Source organism: Adiantum capillus-veneris, chromosome 12 (assembly GCF_014529385.1).
Source record: "Adiantum capillus-veneris isolate H3 chromosome 12, ASM1452938v2, whole genome shotgun sequence".
Lineage (NCBI taxonomy): Eukaryota > Viridiplantae > Streptophyta > Polypodiopsida > Polypodiales > Pteridaceae > Adiantum > Adiantum capillus-veneris.
Genome location: NC_140942.1, coordinates 124,243,157 through 124,268,541, shown reverse-complemented (window position 1 = coordinate 124,268,541; position 25,385 = coordinate 124,243,157). Strand labels below are relative to the sequence as shown.

General features: G+C 45.1%; 1 protein-coding gene across 5 annotated transcripts in view; it reads right to left on the bottom strand.

The window, feature by feature from the left end:
* LOC147446464 (bet1-like protein At4g14600) overlaps nucleotides 1-20,261 on the bottom strand; it is a 32,411-nt gene extending 12,150 nt beyond the window's left edge. Inside the window, exons 1-2 of one of the 5 annotated variants that reach the window (XM_086525673.1) lie at nucleotides 19,861-20,261; nucleotides 19,739-19,769 (exon numbers count right to left, since the gene is read on the bottom strand). The gene's annotated coding sequence lies outside the window, so the exon portion shown is untranslated. Of the gene's footprint in view, nucleotides 1-19,623; nucleotides 19,648-19,738; nucleotides 19,819-19,850 lie in introns of those variants that run through there. The other 4 variants (XM_086525674.1, XM_086525671.1, XM_086525672.1 and 1 more) reach the window with 4 other exon arrangements.
* Nucleotides 20,262-25,385: the final 5,124 nt, after the last annotated feature.

Here is a 25,385-nt window from a genome sequence, read left to right as displayed (position 1 = left end):
TTATAGCTCCTAGCCACGGGCACGAATAATTGATCGCGTAGAGATCGCGGCCGTTTTCTTTTTTTTTTTTTCAAAAATTTTTTTTTTCTGTTCTGCCAGAAAAAGAGAGCGAGAAAACGTTGGCTGATCTGTTGCCTTATTTATCAGATGGCTGCCCACTTATTAAGTTGGCGGCCGGCGTATTTTAAAAATAGTCTGAACCTGCCCAAAAACTCAATAAAACCTTATAAGTTAAAAACAATGCTTTCACAGCACTTCCCAGGCGTCCCTGGATGCAATCACACGCACAATTGCAATGCAAACATAAACTTCCTCGCGGGAAAGCATCTGCTTTCCCGAAAAGCAATCCCGCTTTCTCAAAAAGCATCTGTTTTTCCTCAAAGTTTCCTCTGAACCCATCTTCATTCAAGTACTTGCTTTTCCTTGTGCACAATTCTAACACACTTCGGAATTTCCTCCCGACTATGGATATTCCCTTTCCGATGTACCCGTCACCCACCTTGTGACGCATCAGGAATACCCATCACCTAGTCCTTTCCTACCGAACTTACGGTACAATCTCCTTCACGATGCTCTATGTCACCCATCCTATGACGCATCAGAGATGTCCGTTCCCGGACGGTCGGATACTTCTTTCCGATGCTCCCTGTCACCCATCCGATGTGACACATCAGAAGTACCCGTTCTTGGTGGCCTTACAGATATTTCCGTTCACAGTGCTCCCGTCATTACTTTGAATGACGCACCAGGAATACTCTGTACTCGGATGTCTCCAGTGAGAAAAACCCTCTCACTTAAAATTCCAATAATTCATTTAGAATTATTTTTCCTTTTGTTCCAAGCGAGAAAACCCTCTCACTTATAAATCCAATAATTCGTTTAGAATTATTTTTCTGATAGATAAAGCCAATTTAGCAACAGTCCCCCCCTTAAAGAGAATCTTTATTAGGGAGAATCTTTTTTTACAAGCACAAGAACCAGAGAAAACCCCTCCATTCCATTCTCAGACTCGATGCTCGTTCCTTCCCGTGAGGGAAATCCGAGAGACGAGCTCTCAATCCTTTTTCCGTCATTACTCGAAGTCGAGGCTCAGCAGACAATTTCCGAATCTCGTTCCCGGAATTCCCAAGTGTAGGCCGAGGCCTTCTTGCTTCTCCTTCGCAATGAAGTACCTGCAAACACACACAAACAAGGGACAACAATTCGTATGGCGAATCCTTTGCACGGAAAAACGAACACTATGTGATGATGCCTCTTGATCTCTTGCAGGCTCTCGCCGGGTGGACTCTGGATACTAGAGTTGGTACCTCCTTTCATCCGAGAGAGAGAACGGGTTGCTTTGCTCCCGCACCCGACAGGATTAACTGTTGCGGAGCTGGCGGGAATAAAGCAGCCAGGTAGCGCTAGGAGTTGGAGGAGATTGCGGTTGTTTTTGGCGCAAGGAGAGATCACAATACATTTTTCATTCAGTCGTAAGAAGCCAGCGCTGGTATTTTTATAAGTTTTGGCTTTTATTTAAATGGGCTGCCCACTTATTAAATGGGTGGTCGGTCACTTTTAATAAAAAAATGTGAACGTGGACAAAACTCAATAAAACTAAGTGAGCTGAAAATTGATGCTACACAGGCACATTCCAGGCGTCCCCGGGTGCAATTCTCAGGCACAAATGCAATGCAAACACAGATTCCTCACGAGAAAGCATCTGCTTTTCCTGGAAAACACGTTAAAATATTCCGCTTTTTAGGAAAAGCTTCTCAAAACCCATTTTTATTCTTGTGCTTGCGTCTTTACGCGTATTCCTATTTCCAATTCGGGTTTCCTCCAGACCAACAAAATATTCCCTTTCCGATGCTCCCATCACGCATCACGTGACGCATCAAGAATATTCGTTTTCCCGGTCTCTCCTACCGAACTAACGGTACAACCCCTTCGCGATGCTTAATGTCACCCATCATATGACACATCAAGGTTGTCCATTCTTGATGGCTTTTTAATAATTCTAGTAGATCTACAGTTCCCAACCTTACGATTCAAGTGCACACATTTAAATATCCTAATTTCAATAAAAAGAAATTACTTGAGAAAATAGGAAAATAGGAAAATAGTCCATTTAGCAATAGTCGAGGACGATGATGACGACGACGACGAGGTGCTAATGGGTTCTATGTCGACGACGATGATGACGACAACGAGTTAAGGCTGAAATCTGAAAACGCTAGGGATGTTGATGAGATCTGGCACATGTGGTGAGATTGGGTGTCACAAAGTGATGACATGGCGGACAGCAAAAACCCTAATTTCTGCCAGAAACCCTAAAATTCCTGCAAACCCTAATTTTTGCCAAAAACCCTAAATTCCAGAAATCGCGGAGACGGATTATCATTAAAAAAAAAAAAAAATTTGGAAAATGATGAGCGACGCGAATTTTGCTTTTGCTTTTTTTTATAAAAAAAAAGAAAAGACTCTCTAAGAGAGAGAGAGAACTGATGCTTTTGATTTTAAAAGCTTTTGGGGCTCTGCTTTTGGGCATCCCTTGTAACCTTTAAATTAGTGGTGAGGGCCTCACTTCTCAGAGCATCTGGACGCAGAGTCTGAGAGTGAAACCCTAACCGCTCTCTTGTACTTTGATGATTGATTAATATAAAAAGAAATACCGAAAGGGGCGCCAGTCTTTGGGGCCAATATCTCTAGGCACGGAACTCCGCCGGGCCAGTGCAAATCTATTGTGATCTGTGAATTGTTTTGAAGTGGTTATTTGGTGCTGTCGCGGTTGATTCTTGACTTGGAGTGTCCAAGTTTGTTACAGTGATATCAGAGCACGGCCGATTTCTCTTCTACGGGAAATCCGATCTGGAGATGATCAGGCACCTATGGCTTCAGGCAAATGATCAGTCGACTCCCTCTGCATCTGGAGATGCGGGCTGGGATCACAACGAAGATTCAGACAAAGAGTATGGCCCGCCTCGGCCTACTCAGGCGGAGCAAAGAGAGATGGAGCGTCGTTAGTTGATCGGCGATGCAACAAAGATGATGCTCAATTTTGCCAAGGACCCGAAGATGGCAAAATATATGAACCAGACCTCTTTGAAAGAGGTACAGACGGAGTGGCAGAGAACCACAACACCACTCCCGAAATCCGCTCTCAAGAAACCTTCTGCCTCCAAGAAAATATACGGAGCAGGAACTGGAGAACGTGGTTGATGCACGGATTGCTCAGCTTTTCGACGTGCAAAAGAAAGACAAAAAGCACGGCAAAAAGCAGAAGAAAGGCACTGACTTCCAAGGATATTTGGGCCGTCGGTTGACATTCGACAAAGCAAAGAAACGGAAGAAGCGTGTTCGATTTTTTAGAGTACCCAGTTCTTCTTCTTCTTCTTCTGACAGTTCTTCTAGCTCCTCGGATTAGAGCGAAGAAGACAGAAAAAAAAAGCAAAAAGCGAAGCAAGACACAAAGCTTCGGAACGGGCAAGAAAAAGGCAAAGAAGGCTACATCTCGCCCAAAGACTGACAGTTCTACTGAGGACTCGTCTACAGACAGCTCAGATTCCGATGACGGAAAGTTTTATGCGAACAAGAAGAATTTTTACAAAGCCAACCAGTATGACTTTCTCGAAGATAAAAGCAAGAAAGTCCGAGAGTTTAAGGAAGGTGGCCACTCGATCAAGTTTGATACTTTTCAGGATACTCAGATGCTTCGAAGGCTTTGTCTTTTATACAGCAGGTTGACATCGCTTTCGCGGGAGGACGCTATTCAGAGCACTGCAAGATTCGGAGAGCTGCCTCTTACTTTAAGGGGAATGCTCGTACTTGGTGGTCCACACTTCTATTAAGCAAGACTGTGCCAGTTACATGGCTGAAATTCAAGAGGCTTTTTATTTCTTCTTGGTTGACTCAAGAGTTTGAGCGAGATATACGAGCTGCTTGGAACCATCTCCGGATGACCAAGAGCGATACAGTGAATTCTTATTGTGAAAGATTCTGGAGCTCTTTTCTACCCGCCTCTTCATTCAAGAAGATCTCGTTCAGAGAACAAATTGAGCGGTTTACCTTGGGTCTACCTACAGAGATCCGAGATCACTGCTTGGAACACAAGTCAGCTTCTATTTAGGAGTTGATGAGTCATGCGAAGCGGGGCTTTGCCATTCACTCTGGCAGTCTGACCTACCCCACAGATGAGGCCATGACACAACGAGCCAAACAGACTTCTGGGAATGAAAGTAGAATGAAAAAGAGCAATCCAGAGGGAAAAAAAAAAGGATGCACGACCCAAGCTTACTCCTGAGGAGAGAGCTCGCTTCATCAGAGAGGGGAAGTGCTTTGGATGCGGGGAACATGGACATATTTCCGCGAAGTGCCCTGATAAGGCACAGAAAGAACAGAATGATAAAGACGACGACAGGTCTGAGAGTTCGAGAGCAGCTGAGGAATGTGGCAGAAAAGGCAGATAGAAAAGTAGAACTGGTACCACATGGCGTGGGACTTGCACCGAATCAAATGAATGAAAGTACAAACTTTGCCGCTTTTTTTGGGGGCAAAGTGAAGGATCAGGAAGCTCTTTTGAAGGAGCCAAGGCCAACTTCTTTTCACTTGGAATTGGCGGCTCGATTTGGAACTACGCCCGACAGACTGACGCCACAGGCGGAGGTAGTTCGACTGGTACCCGGATGGGATGTTGCAATTACACCGAGCATTGGCAAACTTCGTTTGCAATGACAGGGGTGTTCAGGGCACGTGAGTGACGTTCTACTCGGGATCCCTTGGTACCACAAGAACTACGCCGTGGTTGACTACCGGGCCGAGAAAGCGACTTTGATAAATGAAGGGCTTAGAGATTGTACTTGATGAACTTCAGTTTTCTTACTCATTCTTTTGGGAGAACTGAACGATGGATAAAGGTTGAATATGTTTTGACCTGAAGAAAAGAACGCCAAGATTTTTTTTTCTCCACGCTCATGCCGATTGCTTTTGAGAGGGCCTGAAGATCATACCATTGATCTGATATCTGGAAGCACGCCACCCAATCGGCCACCTTATCGTGTGAGCCGAGTACAGAATGAAAAGATTATGAACTCAATGAAAGACCTCTTGGAAAAGGGTCTTGTCCAGCCTAGTACTTCACCGTATTGCTCTCCAGTGTTGTTGGTTTTGAAGAAAGACGGATCTTGGAGAATGTGCATCGATTATAGCACTCTCAACGAAATCACCATCAAGAACAGATTTCCGATTCCTAGGATCGATGATATACTCGACAGGTTACAGGGATCCTCGTGCTTTAGCAGGATTGACTTGAAGAGTGGATATCATCAGATCAAGATAGCACCAGGAGATGTCTACAAGACAGCTTTTCGGACGGCTTTTGGGTTATTTGAGTTTTTGGTGATGCCTTTTGGCTTAACCAATGCTCCTGCGACATTTAATCGGATGATGGACAGGATTTTTCGAGAGTAGAAGCTATTTGTTGGCACTTTCTTTGACGACATCATTGTTTTCTCCAAGAATGAGGCAGAACACAGAGATCATCTGCTTCAAGTCTTTCAGGCATTACGAGATCACACGTTAGTGATTAATGCAAAGAAAAGTGAAGTTTTTCCTACTAGAGATACACTTTTTGGGACACATTGTGTCAGCAGCAGGAGTGCGAATGGACCCGGCCAAGATAGAGACTATCCGTGATTGGCCCGATTTGAGGAATGTCCATGAAGTTAGAAGCTTCTTGGGACTGTGTTCGTACTACAGGCGGTTCATACGAAAGTTTGCAGAGGTTGCTTCCCCTTTGCATATCTTGACACAGAAAAGAGTACCTTTTTCGTGGGGACCCCCAGAGGTGACTGCCTTTCAGACGTTGAAAGAGAAATTGACTACGGGACCTATTTTGACTTTGCCGGACTTGCAGAAGTCATTTGAAGTATATTGTGATGCTTGTGGTCGTAGTCTGGGTGTGGTCTTGATGCAAGAAGGCCATGTCATAGCTTACGAGAGCCGTTTGTTCTCTAGGCTGGAGATGACAGCACAGATCTATGGGAAAGAGCTTTTGGCGGTTATCCACGCTCTTACTCAGTGGCGGAATTACCTACTCGGAGCGGATTTTATTGTCTTTACAGACCATCAGAGTTTGCGCTACTTCTTGTCACAGAAGCAGCTTTCGGAAAAGCAGATGCGGTGGGTGAACATCTTGTCACAGTTCCACTTCCAGATTGTCCATGTGCAGGGACAGAAGAATGTGGTGGCAGATGCTTTGTCTCGGAAACCGTTGGTTCTAGCTATTTCCGCGATACATCATAGGAGCTTCGAGGATATGGTCGATCAGTGTGCCACAGATACAGATTTTGCAGATATTTTCACACGGATACGGGATGGGGAGACAGTAGCTGGATACTCCCTTCGGGAAGGCTACTTGATGAAAAAGACTATGTTGTGCGTTACACAGCCGTTGAGGGAAAAGGTTATGATTGATTGCCACTGTCCACCTTTTACGGGTCACCGCGGCATTGCTACCACCATGAAAGGGGTAGAGAGAGATTTCTTTTGGCGGAGACTGAAGAAGGATGTGGAAGAGTTTGTGTGCAGTTGCTTGGTATGCCAGAAGGTCAAGTTTGACAGGCATAAGGCACAGGAATTGTTACAGCCTTTACCCATACCCACCCGCCCCTGGCAAAATATTGAAATGGATTTCATTTTTTTTGATCTCCCGAGAATACAGAATGATCACGTTGATTTTCCGATTACATGGCACGCCTGAGACGATTGTCTCCGACAGAGACCCCAGATTTATGAGTTTGTTTTGGAAGGCAATTTGGGAGAACATTGGCACGCGGTTGCAGTTCTCGTCATCGTTCCACTTGCAGACTGACGGGCAATCTGAGATTGCCAATTCAGTGATTTTAGATTTATTGAAGTCTTGTATCTCGCATCAGAAGACTCAATGGGAAAAGAACTTACCTTTGGTGGAATTTGCCTACAATAACACGATCCACTCTTCGACGGGGAAGACGCCATGTGAGATTGTTGAAAGTGCTGCGAAGGTTCCATCCTTCTTGAGCACGAAAGATTAGAAATTTGACGCGGATGTATATTCGCGAGATTTGGATACGGCTTTTGCCAAGGTTCGCGAGCCTTTGCAGGAGTCTCAAGAACGACAGAAAAAGGCAGCGGATCGCCATCGTCGCGACTGGAAACTGAAGGAGGATGATTGGGTGCTCTTACTTTTGAGAAGGCACGCCTAAGAAAGAAAAAGGGAAAGGAGAGGCTTTTTCCAAAGCTTAGTATGTGATACTACGGACCTTTCCACATCACTGACAAGATAAATGATGTCTCCTTCCGATTGGAACTACCAGATACTTGGAGGATTCATAATGCATTGCATGTGAGTCTCTTGAAACCTGTTAAGGGTGATGTACCTGATGATGGGGAGCCTGATGAGCAACCCAAAGTGGAAGAAAACGAGGAGATCCTTGTTCCTGAACAGATTTTGGCACATAATGATACGAAGAAGGGTAAAGTCCGAAGGCGGTTCTTGGTTAAGTTCAAGAATTTTCCTGCATTTGATGCGAAGTGGATGGAGGAGGAGGACCTAGCAGATACTCCTCGGATTGTGAAACTTTACCTCGATGTTTTGGTTTAGCATAGTCTACTCCAAACGGAACCCAGAATTCAGCTTGGCCGGAGATCTGGTGCAGTGGGATGCACAAGAGGGGAGTCACTCCACTCCTTTGTCAACAGATGCCTCGATTTTGATACTAAAGTCACTGATGTCTCTTTGAGCTTCAGGGATACTTAGAGCTGACAGTATTCTGTTGGATGACTTTATGAAATGGAATTCCTGATTATGATACTGATTTGTTCTTGACTTCTTGTGAGTGCAGGAACTGATAGCCGAAATGACTGCAGCATTTTGGTCTGATTGATCTCGAATAGACATGGTTGCAATAGAGGTTAGTCAATCGGACATCGATGAGGTCCCGATTGGACCTAGATGTGATTGCTAGCTACATTGCCGATAAATCATGGTCTAAGATCCGAATGAATGTTGAATGTCATGTGATGTCCTGTGATGTCTGGTGATGTCCTGTGATGTCGTGTGATGTGACTGTCGATTTTGTACATGTGCTAGATGTGCGTTCCTAGTACGTAGGTACTAACAGTCAGTGTCTGCTAAGACAGTTTATGGCTTTTGTCGGTTTTGCAGGCGTAATCGCGGTCGATTACAATGCTTTCAAGAGGGGGGTATGTCACAAAGTGATGACGTGGCGGACAGCAAAAACCCTAATTTCTGCCAGAAACCCTAAAATTCCTGCAAACCCTAATTTTTGCCAAAAACCATAAATTCCAAAAATCGCGGAGACGGATTATCATTAAAAAAAAAAAAAAATTTGGAAAATGATGAGCGACGCGAATTTTGCTTTTGCTTTTTTTTATAAAAAAAAAGAAAAGACTCTCTAAGAGAGAGAGAGAACTGATGCTTTTGATTTTAAAAGCTTTTGGGGCTCTGCTTTTGGGCATCCCTTGTAACCTTTAAATTAGTGGTGAGGGCCTCACTTCTCAGAGCATCTGGACGCAGAGTCTGAGAGTGAAACCCTAACCGCTCTCTTGTACTTTGATGATTGATTAATATAAAAAGAAATACCGAAAGGGGCGCCAGTCTTTGGGGCCAATATCTCTAGGCACGGAACTCCGCCGGGCCAGTGCAAATCTATTGTGATCTGTGAATTGTTTTGAAGTGGTTATTTGGTGCTGTCGCGGTTGATTCTTGACTTGGAGTGTCCAAGTTTGTTACATTGGGTCGTCAGTGACGACGACAATGGCTGAAAACTGAAAAACACTAATGGAACTGCAGGCTGAAAACTGTTTCCGTCATCTTGGCCGCGATGGAACGACCGACTGCGACGAGGGAAAGTCTGATCGGATGGGGTACTACAGCGATACGCCAGAGAGAAGCAGAAACGCTGCTGGCTGAAAAACGCTGGTTCTCTTGAGAAAAACGCCAAGGCTGGATGGTGTTGTCATTGCTTCTTGGTACTCCTGCTGCCCCTGGGTCTTAGGCCTTCCACAAGCGCGCATAGGCTGCTTTTATAGGTGCTGAAAGATGGGTCAAGCGGGGTCAAATCAGCCCCCACGACCAAGAAGTTGAAAGGTCATAAATTAATGATGGTACTCACACAAACACAAGACACTTTACTTCACTTGAAAGAACTGAACTGATCTGAATGAAAGAGAGACACAAAAGGCTGAGCGCATTTTGCAGGAGTCCGTACTGCTACCACGTGGCACTTCTGCCGTACTGCCACGTCAGCAGATCTGTTGCACGCTAGGTCATCTGTCGAGTGTGTGTCCAGGTTGTGTTGCCACGTCGTCATTGTGACATACACCCCTCTATGAAAGAATTGTAATCTCCCTTGATCATGCCTACAAAATCAGACATAAGCCATAAACCAACTCTTAAGTACCGACGCACTAGATGACACAAATCCAGCACTTGTACAAAGACGACAGTCACGTCACATCACATTCAGATCAAATTCAAATCACATCACATTGAATCTAGGACCGTGATTCGTGGCGGCGTATTTAGCAATCCCATCTAGATCCGCATCGGACCTCACTAATGTCGATTCAACTAATCCCATATCACAATCAAGTTCAGGCAGACAGAGGAACAGGGGCCACACAGAAGCTAAGGGTGATGAGCAGACGGAGAGGAGGCGCGCTAACGTTGAGCTGCAGAAGTGCCACAAGCCTGCAAGGCTAAAGGGGGGAGGAGGGGGGGACTATAGAGATTTTTTTTAAGTTAATATGCACGATTTCGACATTCAAGAACGACTGTGGTTGTGGCCTACAGCAACTCCCCCTGCGTCATAACGAGTATCTCCTCGTCCCGTTCTATTTTCGAGTTGTCAACCATTTTCATTCTTGTGCCTTCTTGGGGCACCGTGCAACAATATGTCCTTGTTCTCCACATAAAACATTTTCCTACTTTGAGATATTCTTCTCTCTATTCTTCTATCAGTCTCTGTTCTTCTGTCAGTCGAGATTGTGAGTGCGCGTGTGCGGAAGTGTGAGGGGAGCAGGGGCCACACAGAAGCTGAGGGTGATGAGCATACAGAGAGGAGACGCGCAGAGGTTGAGCTGCAGAAGTGCCACAAGCCTACGAGGCTAAAGGGGGGAGGAGGGGGGGGCTATAGAGATTTTTTTTAAGTTAATATGCACGATTTCGACATCCGAGAACGACTGTGGTTGTGGTCTATAGCAACTCCCCCTGCGTCATAACAAGTATCTCCTCGCCCCGTTCTATTTTCGATTTGTCAACCATTTTCATTCTTGTGCCTTCTTGGGGCACCGTGCAACAATATATCCTTGTTCTCCACATAAAACATTTCCTGCTTTGAAATATTATTCTCTCTATTCTTCTATCAATCTCTGTTCTTCTATCAGTCAAGATTGTGAGTGCACGTGTGCGGAAGCGTGAGAGAGAGAGAGAGAGAGAGAGACAAAAAACACAACAAACGCTAGGTATGGAAGAGGGGGAAAGCAGCCCCCCGCTTACTACCAGAGCAAGAGGACCCTTACAATTGTAATGAAATGTGTACCCCCCCTGGCCCCATATAAATGAGTGCCCTATATGGGCACCCAACTCAAGTGGACGATCGGCCCCAAACTCAGGCGGTCAAACAAGGTACAACCTATGCTATGGGTAGCTAGCCCGAAGACACTAGCCATACAAGGAAGTGTCCTAAATCTATGTGAAGCAGCAGAGTGGTGTAAAATCTAACACCCCCTCTTAGCACCGGATGCTGAGCAACCCGCATGAAGCCGAAGATGTGAGGCAAATGATGAAGATGTCTGCTGCGATGTCTGAAGCAGTCTCGGGTGTCCCAACCTTCGAGACAGCTCCATGGTAAAGTGCCGTCATGAGCAGCGTAGCAAAATGTTGTACTCCGCCAATATAGTGTGAAGGTACTGCGTGAAGGTCCCGAACTGAGTGTGAAAACAACTCCTTGTCGTAAAAGAAGTGACAATAGACCTGCAAGTGTCCTGCCCAATAGGATCTCTGGTGTTTGTAGTCAAAACCGTCTGGAGAAAATGGGAAAGCCCAGGAACTGTCACGAGAATGACCGGAAACATGTCAATGCATGAACCTGCACCCCAGTGTGGCTAGGTGGCTAAGCTCTGTAAAACTCCAGGAAGGCCAGATGTAGCAATCTGCACCGTAAACGTCCTCCGAATCAAAAAAAGCCAGACTAAACAGTCTGCACTGTAGAAGCTACCGTAAGCCGCAACAGTCATCGAGAGACCGCACAGACCACCACCGGATGGTGTCCTGTCAGTAGGTAGGGTAATCCAAGATGAGGGGGAAGCCAGACTCAACGGTCTGCGTTGTGCAGGGCCTCTAAGAAGAGGTGTGGTTAGACCAAGCTATCTGCACCGTGATCATCCTCTATGAAGTAGGGAAGCCAAATTGAGTAGTCTACGATGTGAAGATACTTTAGAAGAGGAAAGGCCATACCAAACTGGTTGCGTCGTTTTGCCTGCATCTCCTATCTCCAATCCTCCGGTGTCAACCAAAACAGAATCCGCACCAACACCACCACCAAACCGCGACTCGGTGTGGCTCTCAATGTGAATGAGTTGGGAGTGGCCTACTGCCTAGGTCGGGGGATAAGTCACCAAGGGTGAGTGTAAGCAACTCTGAAGGTAGCAATCCAAATGATCACGAGTGTAGAAGAGCAACTGCACTACCATCCAAGCCAAGCTCCGGGTGACTCCCGATGTAGTCGCGGGATGCCTGATCTCCCGCATCTCGCGGGGAAACTCTCCAAGTGTAAGGTGCAGCGGAAGTGAATGTTGATTTTTGCTCAAGATGAGTGCTCCAAACTGTGCTCAAGGGTTCCTTTTACTTACGGAAGGGAGAGCCTTCCGTTCCTTTAGTGAGAGAGTGCAAATGATCACAAACAAAGTGAATGACACTGTGAATGAAGGTGCTTAGACTGAGAGAGAGAGAGAGAGAGAGAGAGAGAGAGAGAAGAATACGACACTAGACGATTGTCAAACCCTCCTCCAAGGGCCCCGAGAGAGGTCTAGACTCTATGCTATTGATTGCACGAATCTGGTACAATGGTCTAGAAGCAATGGACTTGCCGACGATGTCGACGACAATGATGACGACGACGAGATGGGCTGAAATCTGAAAATGGTAGGGGCTGAAATCTGCAAATCTGCTAACTGCTGATTTCTGACACTGTGTCGACGAGGACGGCGATGGCGACAACGCAACGACGATGCGCTGAAAGCGCAGATGCTGAGATCTGCGGACAGCGGGCTGAAACTGAAAACGCTAGCTCTTCTGACCCTACAGCGAGGATCTGCTGCGGGTAGGTGAGGTCTGCGAGGTTAGGGGCTGATTCTGTGGAGTCTAAGTGCTGAAAACTGAAAACACTGATGCTAGGGGTTGACCAGTCGCCAAGAATCTACAAAAAGCTGATGCTGTCAGCAAGGTGCAAAGACGCTAGGCCTGATCTGGGATCTGCAAAACGCCAAGGCTGATCTAGGATGTGCAAAACGCAAGGGCTGTTCTAGTACCTCTAATCAAAAACGCCAGAGGGTCTGTTGGCCGAAAACGCCAGAGAATTTTGTTGGTCTTGCTGAGAAGGTGCACTGCAAGTTGTAGGTACTAGGAACTTATGCTTCCTCTTCTACTAGAAAGTGCTAGCACTAGGTTTCTTTTATAGATGCTTAGCAAAATTGCCCTACCCAATTTCCCAACAAAGTCACTTATTACTAATAAGTGAAAAATGGATAAAATAGGGAAAATGGGTTCTGTGCACTGTAAAATGCTCATGATGGGTATTGATTGTCATGTTGATGATCATGTTGCGTGCAACCAGAGGATATGCAACTACTATAAGTGCCTGGACATGCACGGCCTGCGCACAGGCTCACAAAGGTGCCAGAACACTTCCTAAGCTGACCTGAACCCTGGACCTGAAGTAGCTTGTCCACATGCACATAGGGTTAGATGTGCACGTGACATCCCCTCCTTTTCAAAGTGAGGTACTGGTACCGAACTGCATGGCGTCGAGGGAGTGCGCCAACAAATCCTGGAATCCTGCGAAGAACGCTTAGCCGGCCTATAGTTGCATATCCTCTGACTGCACACCCGGTACCACCCAGCATATGCATTGTCCAAGTAGCATGTTCAAATTCTGGTCAGTTTGGGGGCAGGACATTTTACAGGCAATTTGGCATTTTATTTATTTAATGGCACCATTTTCCAGGGTCGTGGGGCTGTTGGGGAGCTTGTTGGACCCAACATGAGATTGCTATATAAGGGGAAGAGGAGGCGCTCACTACAGGCAAAAGAGGCAGCAGAAGAAGCTCGGGCAACTTACAGTGCACCTTCTCAGCAAGACCAGCGGAAGGCCTTAGCGTTTTCAGCCATCCAGATCAGCTAGCGTTTTGGAGTTCCAGATCAGCCAGCGTTTTTAAGTTGCAAATTCCCCCTAGCGTTTTCAGTCATCGGCAGCCCGATCCGGCCATACAGCCCAGTGTTTTCAGTATTCAACCCTTAGCCATTGCAGATCCAGCCCATAGCTTCGCAGATCTCACCTACCCGCAGCCGATCCTCGCCGTACCGTCGGATCAGCCACCGTTTTCAGTTTCAGCCCGCTGTTTTCAGATTTCAGCATCTGCATTTTCAGCGCGTTGTCGTCGAGTCGTCGTCGTCGCCATCCTCGCCGACACAGTGTCAGTATTCAGCAGAAAGTCAGCGTTTTCCAGAAATTCAGCAGATCAGCCCTAGCATTTTCAGTTTTAAGCCAGTCCTCGTCGTCGTCGACATCATCGGCAAGTCCATCGCATCTAGACCATTGTACCAGATTTGTGCAATCTATAGCATAGACCTCTCCCGCCATAGAGAGGGGGGCCCTTGGAGGAGGGTTCGAGAACCATTTGGGGTTGTATTCTTCTCTCTCTCTCTCTCTCTCTCTCTCTCTCTCTCTCTCTCTCTCTCTCTCTCTCTCTCTCTCTCTCTCTCTCTCTCAGCACTTCCATTCCACAATAGCATTCACTTTGTTTGTGATCATTGCACTCTCTCTCTAAAGGGAACAGAAGGATCTCCGTTCCGTAAGTTAAAGGAACCCTTGAGCACATTTCGGAGCACTCATCTTGAGCTATATCAACATTCAATTCCGTTGCACCTTACACTGGTGGGGTAGGCAAGATCCAAGATGGGCGTGGCTAGCGTTGCCCCCCTCTGCTGAAAACGCAGGCATTTCAGCCTTGAAAACGCAGATTTGTCCAAAACACAAATGTTGGTAGAGAGGTTTTTCCGACGACGAAAATGCTTGAAAAGGCTAGCGCTGGCTGCTAGAAGCAAAAACGCCAGGTGTGGACACAAAAAGCACAGGTGGAGAAGGTCCTCCGCAATGAAAACTCTCCAAGTTCCATCGCTTGCCTAGGATCTGCAAAAACGCTAGCTGATCTGATCTTCTTGGGAGGAGAGCCTAATGCGGAATAAGCGATGGTGCCATGGAGAGCCACAAGAAGCCGTTGATACCATGTGACAGTGCACGTGTGCGGCAAAGAGAGAGAGAGAGAGAGAGAGAGAGAGAGAGAGAGAGAGAGAGAGAGAGAGAGAGATGATGATGATGTATTTACGTCCTCGAGGGGCCAAAATGACCCATGGGACCCAAAATCTCATATATGAGACTCCCCCCTTCCCATGTGAAGGAGGGGATATGTCATGATTCTGTGGTGATTTTGTTTGTGAGTGTGGTGTGATGTTCTAGCACTTTGGCAAGATAGATGCCTAGTGCTACTGGAGAGGGATGTGTTCTTGAGAGAAGCTCCTCAAATGTAGTACATCCTTGAATAAGTTGGGGAAAGTCGACCCGAATGTGCGCATATTGCGCATATGCTGGACATTCAAGGGTTACATGTGCCTCATTTTCCAATGAATTCAAGTTGTATTGAGTGCATCTCCTCATGTTTGCATCAATATTCAACCATCCTCCCGTTTCACTTTTGAGCATGTGTGATCTTGTCCGCATCAAGGTGATGGCCCGTCTCGCACGGCAGGACATGGGTGTCCTGATATGTATTTGGGTTTCCCCGGTTTTGTATTCTTCCCAGTATCGCGTGTTTATGTGCTTGCAATAGTATTCAAACTTGGACCTGTGCATTGCATTCTTCCATTTGCTGTGAAGGGCCTCAAGTAATTGTAGTTCAAAATTCAGCTCGTGCTCATGCTCGGTACCTTCCTCTACATGCATGTCCACATATGCTCCCACATTCCATTTAGAGAACCATTTCCTGATGTCCTCAACAAGGCTAGAGGTGAGAAACTTGCTTTTGTGGTTCTTTTGCGGCTTACATCCTACCTCCCATGCTATGTGAGGCAAACGGTTATTAGGCATCAACTTCACCTTCAAGAGATATCTATGCATTCTTTGCAAAGCAAGCATTTCCAATGGTCTTTGTCTAGTCTCCAATAGCATCACGGAGTAGGTGTTGTGGTTTTTATCCCCATATGTCTACATAAGAACTTTTTCAGAATTTTCTCAATGTCATTCCATGTGCTGGCCGGAATACTTGGTCCCCATACCTCTACCCCATACAATAGCGTTTGGACCACACACGCATTGAAAGCCATGGACTTTTTTTCCCACCTTCTAGTGACGCTTTGTTTGCACATGTTTTCAAACTCGTAATACCTTGCTTGTCCTGCCTCAATTCTTGTTTTTGCACATTGCCCCCATCTATGGTTCGAAGGTATAATGATGCCCAAGTATTTAAAGTTGTCAACTGCTTGAATCTCTTGCCCATCATACATAAGGGCAAGCTGATCCTTTGATTTGTGTGTACAAGTCGCCATACATTTTGTTTTTGTGACATTCACTGAGAGTCCTGTAGCTTCGCAGAACGCATGTACCGCATCCGAAAGTTTTTGCAAAAGAGACATGCTATGCGCTAAAAGAACCACATCATCAGCATAAATGAGGAGTAGCAAAGTAATGAGGCCTATGTTTGGTGCATCTTCATTATCTAGCGTCGTTTGGCATATAAAGTCCTCAAGCTCATCTATGCATAGCCCAAATAATGTTGGGGACAAAGGACATCCTTATGAGAGAGAGAGAGAGAGAACACAACAAACGCTAGGTATGGAAGAGGGGGCGATCAGCCCCCCACTAACTACCAGAGTAAGAGGACCCGTACAATGATCAGATATGTAATAAAATGTGTACCCCCCTGACCCCATATATATGAATGCCCAAGGTGGGTGCCCAACTCAAGTGGACGGCCGGCCCGGAGACACTAGTCGAAGTGCCCTAGACCTATGTGAAGCAGCAAATGGTGTAAATCTAACAGAGATCGTATATCTCTTTGTCGTCTATTTCTGTGTTGACTTGTCGAAGGTTCATCGGGTGGGTAAGTCAAGATACCCGAATGTATAGCAAATCCCCACTTCGCATGTCTCATTTATTGTTGTGTGGACTCTGACTTCTTTTCAAGACAGTAGTCTGGAATCTCTTTAGGAAGTCCGCAAAAGATTCGTTCAGTCTGCTCCTTAAAACTGATCTTCTTAAAGGATGAAGCAGGTAAGAAGACATCCCAAAATCTCTCACCGTAAGAATCCAAAGATTCTGTCTTGACCATCCGAATATGGTTCCACTCAGTAATCACGTCTCGTTCATATTCTTGTGTGAGCCGTGAAGAAATAAAGAGTTTCTTAAGTTTCAACCACTTTGTCAGCGCTTGTTTCCTTATTAACAAAAGAGTGGATCACCATGTCCGTGCATTGCCTTTCAGAAAGGATGTTGCCCCCCGTCTGATCTTGGAGTGCTCTGTATAGCGGCCTCCAGAGAATGCCATATCAAACTGTTGGATAAATGCTAAAGCCTTAGGAGCATATCGAAACCTTGAAAAGTACTCAAACTTTACTACCTGTCCTCCTCCTCTAAATTCTTTGGCCTTTTTGCCCTTGTCGTCAAGGAAATCATATTGATTGACTCTGTGAAAATGCTTCCTTTTTTAATAAAACATATGATCTTTTCGTCGTTTCTTGCTTTGAACTTTGCTTGAGAATCTGTTTGAGAATACTGTTTGAAATAGATGTTATCCATTTTGAACATATTTTGGTGTCGATTTGAGAATTGTTTGATTTTGGCTTCGATATTGGTTTCAATAATTCGTAATTTACTCCCAGAAAAAGTACTCAAGAGAATTGATGATTGATAATGCCTGCACATACTCATAGCCCGGACCTGAATGGTTATTTAAGGTGTTTTTACTCATGGTCCATACCACGATGGTTATTTACGCGGAGAGTATTAAATGTTTGTGTTGTTGTTGCTCATGGCCTGGACCTGGATAGTTATTTACGGGGGAGTATTGAAGTGTCTAAGCAATGGTTACTCTCAGCACCTCCACGCGACGCAAGTTGCAATCCGGGGGGCAATTGGCTGTAAAAGGTCTCTATATCGCATGGCCCGGACCTTTTTAGGTTATTTGCAGGAGAAGTGATGAGGGAGTCGTTGAACAGCTCGTGGCCTGGACCTGGATGGTTTTTTGCGCGTGGAGTGTTCATCGGCGATTTATGTTTCTATGTCTTGTAACTTGCATATGTAAGCATATTGTGTTGCATTGTGATGTGCCAACCACTGAATATTCCTGATTGAGTGAGATTGCCTCAGTATGTATTTTAATATATCGAGACACCCGTTACAAATCAACGCGGTATAGGTGTGATGGCTAATTTTACTACGTCAAAATATCAAGAGCTCCGATATGGAATGAGAAAACTGAATGACCTTCACGATTGACCCTCGGAATGACCCTCAACTATTTTTTAGCTAACTTGAGTTGTTTTGCAAATATAATGTAGTCGCGAACGATTATGTGGTCCTTTTAAAAAGAGGGGATGTCCCAAATTGCTGACGTGTCAAGCCACTGAGACCCAACAGGTTAGGGCTCCCCTAAGCCTCATCCTAGGCAACTTGCAAATCCCAGCCGAGGGGACCTAAACCCTAGCACAAGCAGAAGAAGAAGAAGAAATCTTGACCAACTTACAAAACCTCGCCAAGTGGCCCAAGAACTAAAGAAGGGTTAGGATTTTTAAAAAAACCTAACCCCAGCAACTTATTGAAGCCCAAGATAATAAAATAAATCAAGCACACATACCCAAAGACTTGCGTAAAAGATGATGACGTGGTTGCTCTATCGAGGAACCGTAAAACGCACTGACAAGCTGCATTGGCTATTGACGTGGCAGTTGTACGGACGCCCACATTTGCGTTGGCTGTTGAATTTCCGAATATTGCACTGGCAACTTTTGGACACCAGCTTTTGAACCAGATGCTTTTGAGTTTGATGCTTTTCATGTAAACTGCTTTCAATGGCCAAGGGGCCTTTAAATATGTGTTGAGGGCCCACTCTCTGGCATACTCTCGCATGGAGATGCAGAGCAACTGTGCCACCGTTGTACTAAGTTGAAGCAATATAAAGAAATACCGAAAGAGAGCCAAGGTTTCGACCAATGCTCTCTTGGGGTGAACTCTGTCACTCCGTGTCTCGTGCATCTCTTTCGTTTCAATTGTTTTTAAGTGCTAAAAGCCTGCTCAGTCTCTTCTTTTCCGTTGGCACGTGGTATCCTTTTTCCAGTACACTATATCCGTTGGGAGGAGGCTTCTTTTGCGGACCCGACACCCAACTTACTGTCCACTCCAGTCAAAGATATGACAAGGTTAGCGCATCCTCCCAGCCTTCCGACGACAATTTTGGTCATGCATCTAGACCCTCAAGATCAACCGCAAGATATGTTTATTCATGTGGATGATAGCACGCGCATGATTGTCTGTTTGCACTTTGGCTGCATTCACTAGTCATGGTCCGACTTGTCAGAGATGTACTCTAGAGCCTGAGTCTTGAGGCACTGTTGCGGAGTTTGTCCATATGTATAGCCAATGTGGATGGAAGTTTGTTGTTTGTTGATTAGAGTGGGATCCATTATTCGTGACGTAGGGGAAAATTGCATGGCTTTTGCAATTACTGAGGTCACACATCTTTTTTCAATGTCTCCCAACATATCCAATCTTCATTCTTACTTCCGTATGATATAGACCAGGCACTCTACAAATGATCCCAAATGTTGTTCACCGGATGGATTTCTACCATCGAGACACATGTTTCACGAAGCGCGGTGTGCCCACATTCTCAACTCACAGTCCTCCCCTACATCCACCATTTTGACAGTCATTTGCATCTAATTGTTGCATACTCTTCACAATCAATGGGATTTTTCAGCTGGCTCCTCCAGGGCAGCGAAGCTGCGTCGATCCATCTTTCTTCACACATGGGCGAGATTGTCAATTCTTTTCAATCAGGTTCATGCCCACATCACATGGCATTATTCACCTCCCCAATGGTTCATTTTACATTCATCATATAAACCACCTTGATGTTTACATAGCCTACACATTGTTACAACGCTTTTGTACTTCCTTTGGGTGATAGGCCATTGAGCATCTGCATAGGTCTCAGAGAGAGATAGTTGATTCAAAAACGCTAGATATACAAAGTGCAAGAGAAAATTACGACAAACTGGGCCTTCAAAGATCAAAAGAAGTTGCATACAAAGTCTCAACAATGAGTTGGGTAGCTTGAGTACAAAACAAAGATCCCCATCAATCATTCCTTGGACAGGTGCATAATGCAAACGGATGAGGATGGCAAGAAAACAAAAGCGTACCTCTGCCAAAGATAAAGGCAGGACCATAATGCTGCAAGGTGATTGATTTAAGGAGGCCAATGGAGACAAAAGCAAGAAATCTGAAAAATAAAGTCAGAGATGAGAAGGATACAATTCCGTACCCTAGACCATGCCGGAGAGGCTTGTTCAAACGAGAGGAAGCATCTACAGAAGAAGAAGAAGATTTTTAACGTCGTAGGAAACTATCCCAAGAGATAAACCGGCCTTTCTCTTCGTCTGAGCTATTGCAATTGCCGGTCTTGAACCGATATACATACAACCGACAGTGTCCTTCGCTGTGGTTACTCTTGGGAACGCAGCTGCACTGTCGATCTGCGTGAGAAATAGTGAACACTGAATATTATCAAAAAATTTGGCCTGGCCAAAGGGTGAGCTTTACACAACTGCCTGCCACGCAGTAAAGGGCACAGGTAGAAAGAGATGGGATCGGCGGTGCAGGTTGAAAGGGGGGATCTCGAGGAGGATTGAGGGTGGTAAAAAATGGGCGCCCATCGCGGGCACGGAGACTCGAACCCTCGCCACCACCATGAGAGCCCAATGCACTAATCGCTACGCCCGACGGGGAAGTTGCCATATGGGCAAACCATATAATGATAAATAAACTTAGACAGTCCCCCTGCTTGTCCAAGTTTACTTTTTCGTGTCCTAGTTTACCCCAGCATCCTACGGCTGTGCGCGTCTCGATCTCCGTGTCCTAGCTTCGCTGTCGTGGATCCCACGGCTTGGGCTTCATTAAATGGCCTGTGTCCTTTAGTGTTGAGGACCTGCCTGTCCAGCTTCAAGTAAGAACTAAATAAAAGCTGCATATTGCAGCAATTGGTGCATAGGCTATTGGTTGCGTCAGAGTCTTGCTGCTATCGTGACGTGAGCTCCACCCCCGCCCATTGATGGACAAGGGAGCTTGGTTGTCCCTTGTCTTGGGCATTCCTACGTCGCCACCTGGAATCCATGCCAACATGCCCAAGCTTGGGAGTTCTGTGTGTAACCAGTCTTAGTGATGCCTTCCTTTTTGCTAATGAAAAAAGGGGTGGCGTTTTTGGTCTGCCCAAAGGGCTAAGGCCATAGTGATGTGTTCCCTTTTAATTAGTGAATAAAGCCATATGTATTTTAATTAAAAATAGATAATTTTTTATTAATTGAGGCAGAAGGTACTCATTAGGACATTGCCACTGAACCATGGAAAGAAGATGCATGAGATCAGTTTTTTACTCTATTATCGAGGGCTTGTTTCACGTGGCATGGAATGGAGTGGAGAGCTAGAAGGCGTATGTGGCATCATGAGCCATAGGGAGGCGAAGAGGTAGACGGTGCCACACGTGGCTGAGGGGGTGATAAATCGTCATACTAGAACTTGATCGTCCACGGGCCTTTGCGCGCGCTAGAGAGAGAGAGAGAGAGAGAGAGAGAGAGAGAGAGAGAGAGAGAGAGAGAGAGAGAGAGAGAGAGAGAGAGAGAGTTGTTGCTCCCACCCTCGAAATTGAGCAAGAATTGGGATTGCAACTTTGCTACCATAGGAACAAGGGCACAACCGATGATTAGAGAGAATCCTCTTGTCGTAAGGGGGTGTCAAGGTTAGAGAGAAGAGAAACCCGTTGCAATGACACATAGGAGCAGGATGCAGCTCTCGCTAGTCTCAACATGCAGCTCGTTAATTCTATGCACTCTCAGTTTGCTTCCATCATACTGGAATTGACTCGTCCAATGGCCTCTACTCGAGAGCCTAAGAGAGAGAGAGAGAGAGAGAGAGAGAGAGAGAGAGAGAGAGAGAGAGAGTTTCCACCCCCATCAATACCTGAGCAAGAAGGGTTGCAGCCATCACAACTACCAGCGCAAGAAATCTCATAAGAAAGAGCAAACTCTTGCTACAAGGGGGTGCCAAGATTAGAGAGAACATCAACCCAGTGACTCGACACAAATTAGGAGCAGTCTCAGCCTACAGTACTGCATAACAAAAAAAATAGTGTGATATGTTTGCAAATGTAGGTGACGGATTTTTGTTGCTGTCTTTCAAACAATCGTTAAAATTTGGAATTGAAAAGTGATGCGGTCTAAACGAAGGGCAAAGGATGAAGGAGGTTGGGGTAGGTGGCGAGTGCAGAGTGTCTCCCCCTTTCTAGTCGACGCCTCTCATGGACTCTCTCTTCTCGCTCTACAGAGTTCTAGAATGTTCTAACTCATGCATGTCTCTCTCTATCTTATGTGTTGGATGTAGACGCAAGTCTCCGTGCAAGCAAGGAGTGCAGAAGACCGAAGCACAGGCAGTCCGCATGTGTGCGCGCACGCGCGTGCATTGTGTGTGTGTGTGTGTGTGTGTGTGTGTGTGTGTGTGTGTGTGTGTGTGTGTGTTTCAATAACAATATATAACAAATTCACCAAAGAATCCTTTCATATTACAAATGACACTAGAAACTATGTCAATGAAAAGGAGGTATAATTCCCATTCATAGTACAGAATAGTCGTCTTTATACATAAGTACTAAAATCAAGAGCCAGAAGATATAATAGTCCGCATCTTCAAGCCAAGGAACTTTGAAAACCATAGCTGAGAAGGTAACCCTCACCTGCACCCATGGAAACACACAACTTTTAATTAGTATTGGCACCATATGCAGATGATGCATGGGTATCCCACATGTTATAGATGTCACCCAACTTAATTGCTTTCAAAGATAAATAATAAGAAAGGTAAAGCTAACTATATATTCATAGTTGGTTTCATTATGTAGCCTCTTGTGCTTTACAAGCTCTTATGAGATAAGGCCAGAGATGAGTTTTTTGAGGCAATTTAGCCCCAAAGTTTTTTGAGGCAATTTAACCATATTCGGTCACAATCCATCATAACCTTGTTCACAACAAACATTCATTTGGCCCATTTAAACAATATTGCCCAAGATCCATATATACAATAGCATGAGGAATTTTACCATACGAGCAAGTGAATTACAACCCCCATCAAACAGTTCGGACAGCAGGTTAATTTCAAAACCACAAGTCACCTGAGATTGAGTCGGAGCAGCAAGCTCCACAATAGCCTGCTTATCCATGCCCTTTGCCATAGATCCGACACTTAACATTATCTCTTTGCAAGAAAAACCCTCAAAGTCCTAATGTATAGACAACTTCTCACAAGTACTCACACATACCACCAATGCTAAGTGAGCATGTAAAGCTCACCTTTTTATAGGATTTGGAGCAAGTGGCCACCTTCCTTCCTAGCCGTATTGTGGGCTCTGCTTCAAGAGGGGAATGGTGCAGCAGCGCCGCCTTGTACACACGCACACACACACACACAGAGCACTTAGGGGAATGGTGCAGCAGCGCCGCCTTGTACACACACACACAGCACTTAGAGCGTTGAATCGCAGACTCGCCAAGGAGGAGCCACCACGTTATAAAGCAGAAGAAGACAGCATTTACAGAGTCGGGTAGCTCACCCATAACTCATTTATCAACTAAGGGTTAGGTACCATTAAGGTACCACCTAAAAAATACCCTAGTGAATTCAAGCCGGTTATTTACCAAAGGTACCCCAAGCCAGCAGTCCCAGCAAATTATACAAGTACCAGTACACAAGTAGCACCAGTACCAGTACCAGTCCAGTATAATACATCACACAAACAATACCAATACCAATACCAATACTAGTTCAGTACAATAGCAGCAGTACTAGTGTGTACCAGTACACAAGTAGCACCAATACCAATCCAATATAACAGAGTACCAGCACCAGTACACAAGTAGCACTAGTATCAGTACACAAGTAGCATCAGGATCAGTACATTGACAGTACCATATGTGTGTGTGTGGGTTAGACACCATTAGGATACCACCTCATGACACATTTTCCGAAAATCACCAAGTGAATTCAAGCCAGTGATTCACCAAAGGTACTCTCATAAAATATAATATCTAACTTTACCAAATGATTTTCTGATATTGAACTAATCATTTAATAAGGGAAGATAAAAGGGGAACAAGAGTTAGGATATAGATATGTGCTTCTAGACCTAGCTCAGCAGGGGACCAAAAGGAGAAATGGTTGCATCTCAATAGGGGTCCAAAAGGAGACGGTCTATCAAAGAGCAATGTACAATAAGTGCTTCTAGATTTACCTCAATAAGGGACCAAGAGGAGAGATGGTTACATCCCATCATGAAGCAATTCCTTGCAAGCAATGCAAAGGACAAATTATCGAATGAGGGAGCTTGAAGCTGCGCTTTAACGAGTCTATCCACAAATATGTAGACAAGTTTTAGGATTTACATCTCAAAGCTACAATCTTTCAAAGGATAGACTTCGCCAAACAAAAGTAACAATTTTGTGCGAGATTACCTGAAGAAATGACCAAGTATGTCAACTCACAATGGCCTAGCACTATCACCGAAGTCATCCACCAGACTATGGTTGCTTCAAGGATCAATTTCCAACAAGGGGTGAGAAGAAATTTCAAGCCCATGGAAAACAAGGATCGAACGAAGCTAAAGGGAAGAGCAATGCTCAAAACTCTTCCCAAGGCAACACCAACACCAACAACAACAAGGCCAAGGAGAAAGGAGCTTACAAAGGTAAAAGTAAGATCTCTCCCAAAGAATAAGAGGCCTTTCATAAAGACCATAAATGCTTTAAGTGTGGGGAGCAAGGACATGGTTATCGTTCTTGCCCCAAAAGAAATATACTCAATAACACTCCTAGAGATTCCATGGTTGAAGCTCCAAAAGAGGATACTCATTACGAAGGCTCATCACTCTCCTATGCTTGGGGGAAAGGGAGCATGATGTCTTCATCTTGTTTGACCTTGGCTCTACTCACAACTTCATATCAACGGAGTTGGACACTAAGTCGGGCATTCAAGCTTTTGAGATGGGAGATACTGTGACTGCCAATGCAGCTTTCAAGGGACAACAAGCCTCCATTACTCCCTTGATTGGGAAGTTGAGGCTTCATGTCCAAAGCTACGTCGACAAAGAAGACCTTTTTATCTCTCCTCTCCAACATGAGGATGTTATCATAGGGGCACCATGGTTCAACCGCATGGCTACCAACATGAAGTTCCATGAAAGGAGAACTTATTTCACCTACAGGGAAAAGAGCATGTACATAGATGCTAATGAGTCGGGGAACACCATATCCCTGGTAAATACGCTTTCTTTTGATAAGTCAACGAAAAGCTCTATTTTTTTGCGTATATGATTTTTGTTAGAGAATCTGTAAATGATTCTAATGTTTTCACAAGTAGCAATTTAAATTTCATATTGCTCACATTGCTGGCAAGCACAATCAAGTGGTCGATGCAGTTTCACAATGGCCAAGGTTAAATGTGGTGTCTATAGCAACTCACAATGATCTATATTTTATGATAGATGAGTATGTTACCGACCAAGACTTTGAGTACGTAATTACAGCCTTTGCATTAGGGAAGAAAAAAGAACCATTCACCTTGAAGGATGGTTATCTTCCAAACGGCACTAGGCTATGTGTTACTCACCAATACAATAAGAAAGTCATGTATGAATCCCATGCTTCTCCTTATGCGGGGCAAAGAGGGATTCCATAATCTACTCTTCGAGGAGTAGAAATGTATTTATGTCGGTCTACCATGAAAAGTAAACATACAAGAGTATGTTTA